Below are 14,428 nucleotides of genomic sequence, written 5' to 3'. Positions count from 1 at the left end.
ATTTTCTTAAAATTTCAGATATTAACTGTTTATTGGGTATGTGATTTATGAATATTTCTTCCCGTTCCATAGGTTGTCTTTTCATCTGAAAGAGTTTGAGAGGGATTGGTATTAATTATTCTTTAAATATTTGATAGAATTCACCAGTGAAAACTTCAAGCCCTGGCATTTTCTTTGTTGGGAGGTTTTTGATTACTGATTCAATCTCCTTACTCATCATTGGTCTGTTCAGATTTTCTTTTTCTTAATGATTCAGACTGTGAGTTTGTATATTTCAAGGAATTTATACATTTTGTACAGATCGTCCAACTTTTTGACATATAACTGGCCATAGTTGTCTCTTAAGATCCTTTATTTGTATGGTATCAGTTGGACTGTCTCCTCTTTCATTTCTAATTTTATTTCTTTGCTTCCTCTTTTCATCTTGGTAAGTCTAGGTTTGTCTATTCTGTTTATCTTTAAAAAACAGTTCTTACGTTTTTCATCTTTTCTATTGTCTTTTTAGTCTTTATTTCCTCTGATCTTGTTAATTTACATGGCCCTTTAAAAGAGAATTTGTGGCTACCTAAACAAATTATTAGAAGCAATGTTAAGGATTATAAATTTATATAATAATTTTCCCTTTGGTTCAGCTCATTAAAAGCTACTGTGGTTGAAGACAGCTTGCTAGAATTTTCTAGTTTCTAGAAGGCATTTTACTAAATCTATTGGACAAATTTTGTAATCCCACATTCCCGCCTTAAGGCATGATCTTCCTTAAAATAAAATATAAAACCAACTCTGGGCAGTTCTTATAAGTTTTTACTCAATGCTTTTGGTGTGTAGTGGGCTTGGGATTATACACCATACACCATAAAGCATACCTCTTAAGAAATCCTTTTCCTACTTCTCCTTCTCCCCATGATCAGATTCACCACGGCAGCTCACCACAGCCCTGCCAGCAGCTCAATTTCTCCTCAGTCTCTTTTTAAAATTCCATCTCTAGCTCCACACTTTTCTCATTCTACTTTAACCCCTTTTTCCCACATTCTTAACTTTTCTTTTTCTGTGGCATGTGATGCATTCTTGTGAAAATCAATTTAGCCTCTGAAGGCTTCTAATTTGCATTGATTTGGGAATTTAATGTAGAGAAAATTGTCTTTGGAGCCAAGCTGAGCAACTGAAGAATTCTCCTTAGAAGGTGTGGATAACTGAAAGCTTCTGTCTATTTATGCTTTGGTATTTTTGTCCTTATTACAGTGAGAGTTTAACATTTCAATTTACTTTTGCTTAATAGTCCTTCAGGAAGGCCACCAGTAGGACCTTACAGGATGGCTTCCCAATGAGAAACTTACCACCTTCCAGGGAAAAGCCTTCAGCTTTGTAACTAACCCTGACTTTTGTCAGTATTCCAAGTACTTCTGTCTCATACTAATCACAATTATCTGAGGCCAGTATGTAAAATTAGAGTAATTAATACATACTGGCACATACAGTTTTTAAGAGGATAAGACTTTTTTGATATGCCTAGTCATTTCCTGTCTGAGGAAGAACTATGGAGTTTTTTAATCCCAGGAAAAGTATTTGCTATGCCTAGAATCAGAACAAGGGGAATTAAGTAGTTCATTCTTCCATTCATTCTACCAGTACCATTTGACCACTTAGTCTAAGACAAGGACTCTGCAGGGATCTGGAACTACAGTGATAAATATGCCACAGAAACTGCCCTCATGTTGCTTAGTTCAGAGGAAGAGCACTAAAGTAAGAATTACAAAAATGAATTTTGAAGGAAAATTAGAGTGTTTAGTTAGAGTGAATAACTCCTGGCTACATGAATGTATGGGTTAGAAAAGGCTCCTCCAAGGAAGTGACATTTTAAGCTGACTTTGCCTGAAAGTAAGTATGAACTAGCAGTGAAAAGTGAGTCTGTGTGGGGAATGGCAGTGGTGGTGGTGACGGTGGGGAGAGTTCCTCAGGTAGAGGGAACAGTGTGGCTCAGGTATAGGTCATGGGATTCATGTCATGTCCCCAGTTAAGGACTTGGGAATTTGTTCTGCAACCCGAGGAAGCTACTTTTCCCAAGAGGACTTATATGATTAAATTTGTATTTTAAGAAGGCATGTCTGTTATTGGGTAGAGAGTAAGAAAGACCCAGTAGGGCCAATTAGAAGGCTGATAGCAGAGATTACAGATAGAATGTGATGGTCATTTGGCATAAGAGATTGAAAGTAGAAAATGAGATTCACACATATTTATGAGGTAGAAAGTGGATTTCCACATATTTATGAGGTCTGAGCAAACAGTACTTAAGACTGATTAGATGTGGCAGGTGGATAGTGATAAAAGTGACTCTACAGTTATTGGCATTTAACTGCTGAGTAAATGGTGGCATGGAACAATGGACGATAACCCCGTTTGATGGTAGTATATCAAATTCAGTTATGTGCCATGAAGGTACAACTGATTTAGGCTACATAAAGTCCAAATAACAGTCTTTTAAACCATGTAAACTCCCCTACTTCACATTCCAATATTGAGAGAGTAGTTCCAAGATTATCCACAGGTTCAGTGAATCCTTTCATTCCAAACTTTTTGCCTCATTATCACAAAATAACTGCAACAAACATCATGTTCTCATTGAAGGCATGAGGATGGAGGAGTACAGTCTTAATGAGCTCCCCTCTTATTCTTTCCCCTTTTAGAATAAGGAGTAAGCAAATGTTTTCCCCCAAGACCACCAGAGAATTCCTCATTTAGGTTTCCCCGGCCTTTGCCTGTAGCTGCAGTGTTTCGTAGAAGAGAAAGGCATCATCACCGTTGACTTAGAACAGTTGTTTTTAATCTTGTTAGACACCAAACCCACTGTTCGTAATCTGAAATGAAGTTCATAGACAGTATAATTACTTACATATTTAACCTCACAAGAAAAAATGTACAATGCTCTATTTGTTATAAAATATAAAAGATTATGTGAATGTTTAGGCCAGATTCAAAATGAGATAACTGGATGTTGGCAGCTGGATACAGAATAGTGGGGTAAATGATATTTGCAGCAATATGTACAATTACCACAATACAACAGTGGTGATAGAGACTAATGCCTATGTGCTCCACTGGTGTCACAAGCTGAATGAGTGGTGTTGCCGTCATCTTTTCTAAAATGTTGAACAACTCTTCTTAACACTATAAATAAAACAAATGATAATGTTTCCTTGATTAACATACTAGTTGCAATCTTGGTGACACACTGAAGAGTGTATGAAATGCACATTGTAGGAAGACACTCCCTGGTCCCCACCAGCATTTGGTAGTAGTGCACCAATCCTTGTGAAAGCAAATTTCCGACAAAAAGAAATTTAATTGGCAGACTAAAGATAAGAGTAGAAATGTAAGGTCAACTGAAGATGAAGAAAGACTAATTTCCCTGATTTTGAGTATCATCTCATACATTCCCACATACAGCCTATAGATATTCCAGACATTCACTATAAAGTTAAATTAAAGGTTACCCCACAATAATTCTTGCTATGTGTCTAGCCCAAAGAAATCTGATTATTTCATCCAGGATAACTCTAGTTATAAGATTAAGGTTTCCTTGGGAAGCCTTGTTCAGTACCTTAGGAACTGGAGAAATAGACACTAGAATTTCAAAGTACATTAAATAAAAAAAGCCTTTAATCCATTTTTTTCAGGACTTTCAGTGAAATACTAATTTATGTTTTTGGATCTCTGGAAAATTTTGTCATCATTTTAGGATGTTTTCTTTTAAATTATTGGCTCCTATAGGTTACCATCCTATAGTGAACAAGCCAGACTTTAACTTTTTGTGTCTAATTAGTAAATCTAGTCTAATTTGTCATACTTTTTTGCTGATGGCTGTTTGCCCATTAGAAATCAATATTTAAAAGTAGTTAATATTTGAAATTGTTAACTGACAAAAATAAATTATTATAATAAATGTTGCTTTAAATAAAGTTTAAATGTTTGACTTTTTTCCTCTACTACATGAAGGAAATACGAATTTTACTCTGCAATCTTATTCTCCATCTGCATAAACAGCCTAGTAAGAGAAGGGAAAATAATTTTGAAAAACACATTAATATTCTTAGATTCATATTACATTTTTCACTTAGGGTAAATTAGAATTACTTCACAAAGTCAAACAATTTCAGGTAGCAAATAGAAATAAATGTTGAAGAATTCAATATGATGAATCGATTCTCCATTTCATTATGACATGGCATTGTAACAAATCTTTATTAATTGTTCTTCCTTTGAATTTTTGATTGAAGCCATCTGTCTTAAATTTCTTAATCCACTTAAAAAGTTCAGTTTAGCTAATAAATGGTTATTTTATTAATTTATCAAGCAAAAATTAAACATTTTGGGAACAGGACTTCATAGTGGAATTTGGAGAATACCCCCAGAATCATAGCTTTTAGGCAGGAGACATAATTGCATGTGTGTATGTGTGTGTGTGTGTTTGTGAGTGTGCATGTGTGTTTCATAAAATGATAGAGTATTCCTCTATGAATATGTGAAATTATGTAGCTGATTGCTATGAGATTTAAGATAAGGAAACTATGAAGTAGGATTGCTTAGCCAATGATTAAAGAAGAGATTAGTGAATGAGATGAGCCAATGATAAACATGGCTTTTAGCAGGGGCTTGAAGGAAATTATGGATATGCAATGGTGAGAATATTGATATGATGTTGCTGGCTGAGAAAATTATGGAGGAAATAAGACAGCCCTAAACTGGACATATAAGTAGAATGGTTTGGCTTCACTGATGAAACTGTTAATGAGCAATTGAACAAATGCCTAGAAATGTGAATGTTGATAGAATGGGGCAGCTGTTGATTTAATGTCCTAAATTTAGATGACAAACATGTAAAAGCCTTCCAAAGATGCTTTAGGTAGAAGAGTGGTGCCACAAGAGCTGTATGTGAAGTAGTTTTTTATGATATCTTACTGAAGAAGGGCAAAGTTAGAGGGATCAAGAACAAATAAAAATTATTGAAGTAGCAGTCATGAAGTGACAAAGGACCAGGTGGTTAGACTGCTGGCAAAATAAAAAACAAAGAAAACACCTACATACATACATACACACACACACACACACACACATTATATGATGTTATATACACATGTATGTTATATATAACACCTATATGTTACATATATAATTATATATTAACATATGTAATTATAGTATATATATTACATAATTATATATATAATATAAATAGAAACTGGTAGTGGAAAAATGAGTTGATATGTGTATATAGATAGATGCATATATATATATACATATATAAATTTATATATTTATACATATACATGTATATACATATATAAATAGTGTATATATGTATATACTATTTAACCATGTTAGTAAATTTTATTAAACATGAATTAAAGCAAATATTATTTCTCCACATTCTTTCAAAGTATGTAACACTAATTTTATTTCCTTGGGGAAGGATGTGGGAATAAGGGACTCTGAATTATAAGGTAAAGATCTTTAAATTTTTTTGAGACATGTGTTTACAAGTGCAAACAAACCCATACAAAAAAATTTCATAATTTAATGTTATCATCTTTCAGATTTCTACTGAATCAGCAAAAAATACATTTGTTTAAGTAACCATATATCCGTAAAGTGACTGGCATGAAGTACTGAATTAGCTAATGAATTAGTAATGACTGTAGATTCAAAGGTAAATTTATTGAAGGAAAGTAAGGATACATTTATTCTGTTTGTAATATACTTATTTTATATATGAATTTAATATTTAAGTCTTTAGTGTCCTTAACTACTTTCAGAAATTGTTTCTTTTATTTTAATTTAAAATAGAAACACTTTAAGTCATACCTGTAGATTTTCACATTTTATCTCATCACTTTGAAAGTACTAATTTCACTAAAATAACTATATAGTAAAATAAAGACCAGACTCACCCAATTTGTGTATAATAAACTGACACTTGTAGCATCTGAATTAACTCATGCAGTAACAAGAAATGTTCTGAGAGGGAAAAAATGTAAACTCTTCCCTTTTCTAAAACTTAATAATTTCCAAATAAAATGTCTAATATATAATTTATTGGATTATTTATTAGACCTGCATTATGCAGTCCTGTAGCCACTAGACAGATGTGGCTCATTAAACTGAAATTAATGAAAATTAAATACAATTACAAGTAGTGTGTGTTCATCTGTTGCTGTGGAACAGAGTGTTATTTGAATACGCTTTGATCTTTTTAAAAGAGTTTACTTATTGTAGCTAATGGTAGAATTTGGAAACCTCATACTACCAAAAAATATTTTCTGAGACCCTCCCAAGTGAACACCTGTGCTGGACAATAAACACAAACATTTTGTATTAACCCAGTAAATGTGAATCTTATGACAACGTATTCACTTAAAAGCTTTTTACTTGCAAAAGGTATTGAAATATTCAGGAACTTTGTAGTAAAAGAGACACCGAAGTGTTCAAGGAAGTTTTAATGAATTATTCATTCCAATGGAGATTGAAGGTCAGTAAATAATACAGTAAGCATCCATTCTTAGTCTTGACTACAGAAAGGACAAGAGGAAGCAGAGGGCACAAAGAGGCTATTGAATAAGAAGTGTTAGATACAAAGAAATGTTTACTGGTGTGGAAAGAAATTGCACATTGGAAGGATTTATTGAGTGAGGTTGTGGGATTTTTAGAAATCTTTAAAAATAGAATATATTTTGATCTCTCTAGGGAGGTATGTGATATGCCTGCAGGCATTGAGTGTGGGGATGAATTAGATTCATTGCCATGGTTTTTTCACACCAACAATTCTATGAACCTGTAGAGGACAATAAAATTGGATAATTCTCACTGTGTTCTTTAGGGAGTCAAGTTTCCACACTGTTTTTTTCTATCAGCTAATCAGTACCAAAACATTACCTTAAATCCAACAACTTTTCAAATATAAAAAAAGAAAAAAAACTGAAAAATACAAAATGCTATGTTTTGCCATTTTAAGAAGCAGTGTTTCTTAAGATGAATTAGCATTTCTGTCCTCTTAGTAAGAATGAAATGATTTGGGTCCTTGTGTAAGCAACTGGAAAATCTCTAACTCATATTATGCTACTGAGTTGAAGGAAAATTTTATTTACTGTGATTTGAAAATACTTATGAAATACATTTGTGCCATTAATCTGAATAACAAAGTCAGCTTTGCACATGATAAGCTCCATTCATCATTTTGTGTGAAAATAATTCTGACAGAATTACACAAGTTTGGTGTTCCAGCCACCCAGACTGTGTTTCGCCAGCCCAATATTCAAGCTCGTGGCTTTTCTGGAAATGAGGCAGTGAGCATGTGGATTCGAGCCACAGAGAACCAGAAAGTTGGGAAGTGGCCCAAGTGCACTCATTAGGGAGGAATTGGAAGAACTTGGACCTAGGAAACTGGGACAATAGGGCTGAACTTGCTGCCATGGAGGACAGTGTGACTGCATCAGAGGGGCCGTTAATCTAGTCACATCATGTACATCAAAGAAGAAATCCAAAGCCACCACTCACCTGAAAAGCTAATGACTTTTTTATCCATTGATGTAATTCTTAGCCAGGTTTAAAATGGAAAGCAGAAGCAGGTAAGGCTGAGTCATACTCACAAGGCAAAATTCAGGGGGGGCAGGAATCAAAGGCTCTAGGCAGATGGCATTCTTAATCTGCAGAAACTGTTTGAGAGTAGCAACCAAATAAAGAAAAATAAGAAGACTGACACTGGAAGAAGAGCACTCTTAAAGGAGACGAGGGGTGAGAAAGTCAAGATAAACGGTCTGTGTGAGGCTTCACCAGAGAGAGTGTCCTTTTGACAGGCAGCCTGATGTAGCAGAGCAGCAAGTCCCTGCTTTGGGGTGAGACAAACAGGTTTATTCTCAAACACTGGCTTGTGATTCTGAGCAAGATACTTACTTAATCTCTGGTTTTTTCATCTGTAAAATTCCAATAATTCTTACCTTCCAGATTGTGTTATTTGAAATTGAACAATTGCTCTGCCTGACAATGCAGTAGAGAATCAATGAATATTATTACTGTTATAAGTATCAGTGGGTGAAAAATGCCTTTAGTATTCATTCATTCATTGCTTTATTTCTTCATTCATTCAGGAAATATTTCTTGAATATACACAAAATGCCAGAGTGTGCTAGAGGCCAGAGGTACAATCACAAGACAGTTTTTTCATTCTTAGGTTGCCTGATAATGGCTAAATTTTCCTTAGAATACTGATCATTAGTGGCAAAGTATTAGCATCGTACTAGCTGTAGAGAAGAAGGCACTGAGATGTAAGTGAGGTACAGAGAGGAATTGCATCTGAATTGAGTATTTGTTCTTATTGGGATTGTAATGGTTTCAGACATCTCAATATCTTCTGTGTCCCTAATTATTCCTTCCAGAGGGATTTCTTCTCTGGTTATAGCACGTTAACCAGTCCCATGGGAATTGAGGAGCCACTAAAGCTTTCATATATATTTATGTAAAGTATATCAGTTTGAGTAGGAAAATAGAACCACCATGAGTGATTTAGACTAAGGAATTTATATATTATTAGGATTAAAAATTACACATTTGTAGGAAAACCGTGAAAATAAGGTCTGAAATCAGGTGATGCAATTGTGTGGAAAGCTGTTAACTGTTTATGTGGTGATGGGTATGAAGTCCTCAAGGTCAGCTGGGCAGCTGGAAGTAAAGCAGAGACACAGCAAGGACAGACTGGAGCCCACAAGGACTGACTGGAAGTCATGTCTGTCACTGCATCTAAACGCACTGTGGCTGGTTATCAGCAGCCGCAATCTGTGTGCGGTGTGAAGCTACTCCTGGGGTCCTCTTCAAACCTCAAGAGCATGACAAACGGTGCTTTATCTCTACCTTCCAAATATTGAGCATATTCCTGTGTGACCAACCTAACCTAATACCACACAGGAAAGAGAATTCTTAAAAATTTCATTTTCAGCCTTGCTAGCTTGGCAGAGTGCAAAACCACCCCTGGTAAGAGGGAAGACCTTTGGTACGTTATCCTTACAGACCAGCTCCTCACAGTGGGTTCCATGTAAGCCTTTCTGCATTGGTGATTTGCAGAGGAAGCGTGGAGAAGAACTGCGAAGGGTAAAGCCAGGTGAAGAGGAGGCATCCAAGAATCACACGTGGAGCCCTTTCTAATTGCTCACCTCTGCTTTTGTTTTTTCACTCCTGACACCCTGAGATTTTAACCATGAATTTTGGGTTAGAAGAGCAGAACTCACTGTGCTGCTGACAAATCCCAGCATAGCAAGTCCCAGGACTGGTGGAAATGTGCTCCTTCCCTTGGGTACATCTGTGTGGGATAAAGATGGAAACCACTGCTTTGTATTCTTTAGTTGTAGTTGTTTTACTAATGGATTCTTCTCTCCTTAAACACGGGAAGACTGTCTTGTATTTCTTTCCTACATGTACCCCTATGTCTAGTCTTTTGTTTAGCAGCAACTCTCAGCTCTTAAATTCAGGTGACCTCAAGGGTCAGACATGTGACACAAATGTGAGACCAAAGGGGATGGTGGGGGCTGGGTGCTTGCACTGGCATTACTTACCTAAAGCCCTTCAAATGAGCGGGGGAGGAATGGGGAGAGAGACAGTGAGAGAGATTGGCAGGGGAGACACCAAATATAATACCTATGCCATTATCACCTGCTCACCTTAATGTAGTTACAGTTGGGGACCTAACACGCCACTTGCCATTTTCATGTGTAAAGCTTGCTTTTATTCCTAGGAATATAAGGTTCACTCAGTGTAGTTCCAGAATATAATTCCTTCTTCATTGTTCAATTTTTTACTATTTTATTTATGATCTAAATGGGGTTATAATTACATTGATTCCTTAATGTAAATTAGTATAAATTCAGTTCCTTTTTACCAATTAAGAAATCAATTACTGTGGATTACACTGTGACCAGCAAGTGATATTCATAAGCAATACAAATATATAACAGCTTTGCCAATAACCCACCAATGGAAGCTGAACTAAAAATATTTTAATGGTTTAATGAAGTAGCACATGGCCTACTAGAAAAATCCTTTACTGTAACATTGATATAAATTTGGAGGAGAATAAGAAGTAATAATATTAATCCATAACTCTGGCTTATTCTTTCTCCCCAACTAATATAATATTCAGAGTTTAATAACACTAGAAGTGTGATTGTAATTTGGTATTGAAGAAATATCTTTTACTGTTATGATTAAATTAAGTTACTTAAACAGTAAAAGATACTGAAGTAGTTACGTATGTTAGTAAAAATTCTCTATGATAAAAACATTTCATTAAAGATGTTATGAAACATCACATCGTATGTTAAATTTTACAAACAATACTTATTAGGAAAACATATTCTCTATTAGTTTTTTATTTAATTTTTTTTCTAGTAGTTCAGATTAAATTTTTCAAATGTTGCTAATGCATTACATCAGAAAATTAACACATTTTAAGAGAAAGGAATGTATGATTCAGAACATCTACCATTCATGGGGTAAGAAATTTAGAGAAAAATGTTACTTTCACCTCCAAATAAAGGGTTTTGATTTTTTTTTTAACTTGCTGTATGTCTTTCCCATGCATTTCAGGGTACAAACCACTTCTGGCAATGAGAGGTGCTATTACACTTTTATATATAAAAACCAGGGATGACAATAGGCACATGGTTGGTGCACTGGAACTATTTGCTGATGAACAAATAAATGAGTGAATGAGTAAATAAATGAATGATTTCTACCTTTTGATTATTTACCTAATCTTTTTAAAGGTAACCTATTTACTAGTCAGTTATTAAAATAAATAGCTATTTGAGAGTTCTGAAATATACATGTATGATATACTTTACACTTTATATAAGGTTCTACCAGTCTTTTCTTAGATATTCAGGACAAAACTATTTCACTTATATAGTCATGCAATACTTTTCTATTTCCAGCTGGACACTACTCATTTTTCCTTTTAAAATTGTATTAGTGACTTCTAAATCTGTTCTCATCTGAAACAGATATACAGTGCTGCAAAACTAATATTGGCCATAAAAGTCAATACATTGCCTAAAGTCTATAAGCTATTTATATAAAAAATCAGTGTTAGTAATTATAACCTAATTTATATCATAAATAAAAGGATAAAAAATTGAGCAATTAGAAATTACTGGCAGTGAAATGACAGCTGATAGTATCTAGAAAATTAAAGTGGATAATATTTTTTGAAAGCACTGTGGTCCATACAGTGGAAGAAGAATAAAGCCTTAAGGGTCAGTGAGCATGTGTGTTTTGTCAGTACTGACATTATATTAATCAGGATCTTTGGTTGCACACAAACAGAAAACAATTATGGGTTTTAAACATAAAAGGAAAATTTTGGAAGGAAATGGTTCGCTTATGGATTTGAATGGAAGGCTGGAAATTTTGCAGAAACCACAGACTTAGTAAATGGTTAGGAAGCTAAGTCATCTGCTTAGTGGCCAGGGTGTTCCTGTGCTGGTACTGGGGTCCACGCTGACCCCTAACACCGGCAGCACTGCTGCCTCACACAGATGCTGCGCTGAGGCTATTTTTGTTGGTTTTTAACTGCCCTTAATTCTCTGTATTGCTCTAGATTCAAAGTCCCAGATGATGTCTTCCAGTTGTTGACCTGAGTCACAAGTTTATGCTCTGATGCCTGGAGCCAGAGGGAGCAATTAGGTGGATTTTTCAGTTTCTGTGGGAGGGAAAGTCCTACCTCTAACCAAAACATCTAGGAAAGCAGAGTCTCCAAAATTGAAAGGAGGGGATGCATGTATCAAAATGATCAATGAACACTAGAAACATTTAAAAGCTGTGTGATCTAAGAGGGCAAATCATTCATCCTCTCTGGATATAGTTTTTGAACCAGCAGGATAACTGAGAAATCAATAATGTCTACTTTAAAACAGTAGAGGTTTTAGGTTCAATTACAAAGACAATGCCGATGCATTGTGCAAGCAGTAATAGTTAATGAGGATGTGAACCAATGGGGGTAAAAATGAGAGAGTGTAAGGGAAATTTTTACACTATTTGATAAGTAGCGATATCAGAGATGGAAGATGATACAGGGTGTCCGGCAGGTAACTTAGCTCTGTGACTGCGTGATGTATGCTATTCACTGCACTCATGAACGCCATAACCACTAGATGTTATTACTTTAAAAGAAAATTTTCACAAGAGTGGTGAACAGGATGAGAGAATTGGAGAATAGTAGGAAATATATTCTTTGTGACATAACATAGTAATCTTTCAGGTTATTTACAACAGAAAATGGGACCAACTGTATTGTGAAATTTGAGGGAAAACATTCTTTAGGAATTCTCTTGAATACAAAGCCATTTATATAGCAATTTGAGAGAATGTACCGCATTTTCTCATATACCCTTATATGTTGTTTCATTTCTCTCAATATTATTTGTGTTTTTCAGAAAACATTACTTATCTTCAGATACCTTAAAAAGTCCAAAGGTTAGGATCAGCAGAGAAATACTCAAGTATTTTTCAGATTCTTTTGATTTTAGTAATTTGTGTTACACGACATAATAGGCTTTCCCATACTTTTCTTCTGATAAGAAATAACACTTTCATAGCACTTTTCATCCCAGACAGCTTCATATTATTATAATTTCCCAATCCTCTTTTTGCTGTATCTCATCATTTAGTCAAGATGTCTAGACGAATAACTAGTGTTGCAAGGATTCATACCACAGTGGACTAGAATTTTAAAAACACATGCTTCACTGATTAAAAATTTAATAAGATTCTGGATCCATACTATCATCAACTCTTTGAGCTTAGGAAGGTCACTTTTCCCTCCTTTTTCAATTTTATCATGTGGCAATGAGGGAGTGTCCTAAATATTTATAGGATCATTCATAACTAAATCTATGTGATTCTATCATACCAGTTCTTACTTCAACAATTCACAAACTTACACTATATGCCAAAGTTGAGTTGATGTTTCTTGACATATTTCTCCTATTAAGAATTTGTAGCTGAAAATGGGAAGTTAAATGTGTAAGAAACATAAATGTCCGTATATCTATTTGGATATGTGCTCTTTCACTCTCTCTTTCCTTAGGAAAAATGTAGATACATACATAGGCATACCTCAGAAATATTATGGGCTCAGTCCCAAATCACCACTCTGAAGCAAATATTGCAATAAAATGAGGCAAATGAATTTTTTTGCTTTCCCATTGCATATAAAAGTTTATAATCAGAGTATGGCCTTTATTGCATACTTCAACTTATTGCATACTGTATGCAATGACATTATTCCTAAAAAACAATGTAAATACCTTAATTAAAAGATGCTTTATAGCTAAGAAATGCTAATCATCATCTGGGCTTTCAACAAGTTGTAACCCTTTTGCTGCTAGAGGGTCTTGCCTTGTTTATGGCTGCTGACTTGCCAGGGTGGTGGTTGCTGAATGTTGAGGAGGCTGTGGCTATTTCTTAAAATAAGACAGCAATGAAATTTGCCACATGAATTGACTCTTGTTTTCACACACAGTTTCTCTGTAGCATGCAGTGCTGTTTGATAGAATTTGCCCACAGATTTCTTTCAAAATTGGCGTCAATCCACTTAAACTCTGCCATTTTCTAAACTAACTTTATAAGATATTCTAGATCCTTTGTTGTCATTTCGAAACATGTTACAGCTTCTTCTCCAGGAATAGATTCCATCTCAAGAAACCACTTTCTTTACTTATCCATAAGAGGCAACTCCTCAACTATTCAAGTTCTGTCATGAGGTTGCAACCATTCCATCTCATCTTCAGGATCCACTTCTAATTCTAGTTCTCTTGCTGTTTCTACCACATCTTCAGTTTCTTCCTCCGTTGAAATCTTGAACCCCTGAGGGATGGAATCAACTTCTTCCAGACTCCTGTTAATGTTGATATTTGACCTCTTCCCATAAATCATAAATGTTCTTAATGGCACCTAGATTGGTGAATCCTTTCCAGCAGGCTTTCAGTTTACTTTGCCCAAAACCATCAGTGGAATCACGATCAATGGCAGCTATAGCCTTGATAAATGTATTTCTTAAATAGTAACACTTGAAAATCAAAATGACCTCTTCATCCAGAGACTGCATCGTGGGTGTTATGTTAGCAGGCATTGAGTACAACATCATCAGAGCTCTTGGGTGACCAGGTCCATTGTCAACAAGCAATCATATTTTGAAATGAATCCTTTTTTTTCTGAGCAACAGGGTCGCAACAATGGGCTGCAGGTATTCAGTAAACTATGTTGTAAATAGATGTGTTGTCATCCATTTCTAGAGCACAGGCAGAGTAGACAGCATCATTCTTAAGGGCCCCAGGATTTTTGGAATGGTAAATGAGCACTGACTTCATCTTAAAATTACAGCTGCATTAGC

At 35.1% G+C, this 14,428-nt stretch overlaps 1 protein-coding gene across 14 annotated transcripts in view; it reads left to right on the top strand.

Moving 5' to 3' along the window:
• RALYL (RALY RNA binding protein like) overlaps positions 1 to 14,428 on the top strand; it is a 772,833-nt gene that overhangs the window by 180,345 nt on the left and 578,060 nt on the right. The window contains exon 2 of one of the 14 annotated variants that reach the window (XM_057497921.1): positions 11,636 to 11,815. The exons of the other annotated variants lie outside the window; for them this stretch is intronic. The gene's annotated coding sequence lies outside the window, so the exon portion shown is untranslated. The remainder of the gene's footprint in view (positions 1 to 11,635; positions 11,816 to 14,428) is intronic. 14 annotated transcript variants of the gene reach the window in all.

The sequence above is a fragment of the Manis pentadactyla genome, chromosome 3 (genome assembly GCF_030020395.1).
Source record: "Manis pentadactyla isolate mManPen7 chromosome 3, mManPen7.hap1, whole genome shotgun sequence".
In the NCBI taxonomy this organism is placed as follows: Eukaryota; Metazoa; Chordata; class Mammalia; order Pholidota; family Manidae; genus Manis; species Manis pentadactyla.
Note: the sequence above shows the minus strand (reverse complement) of the source record. Positions and strands in the feature narration are given on the sequence as shown.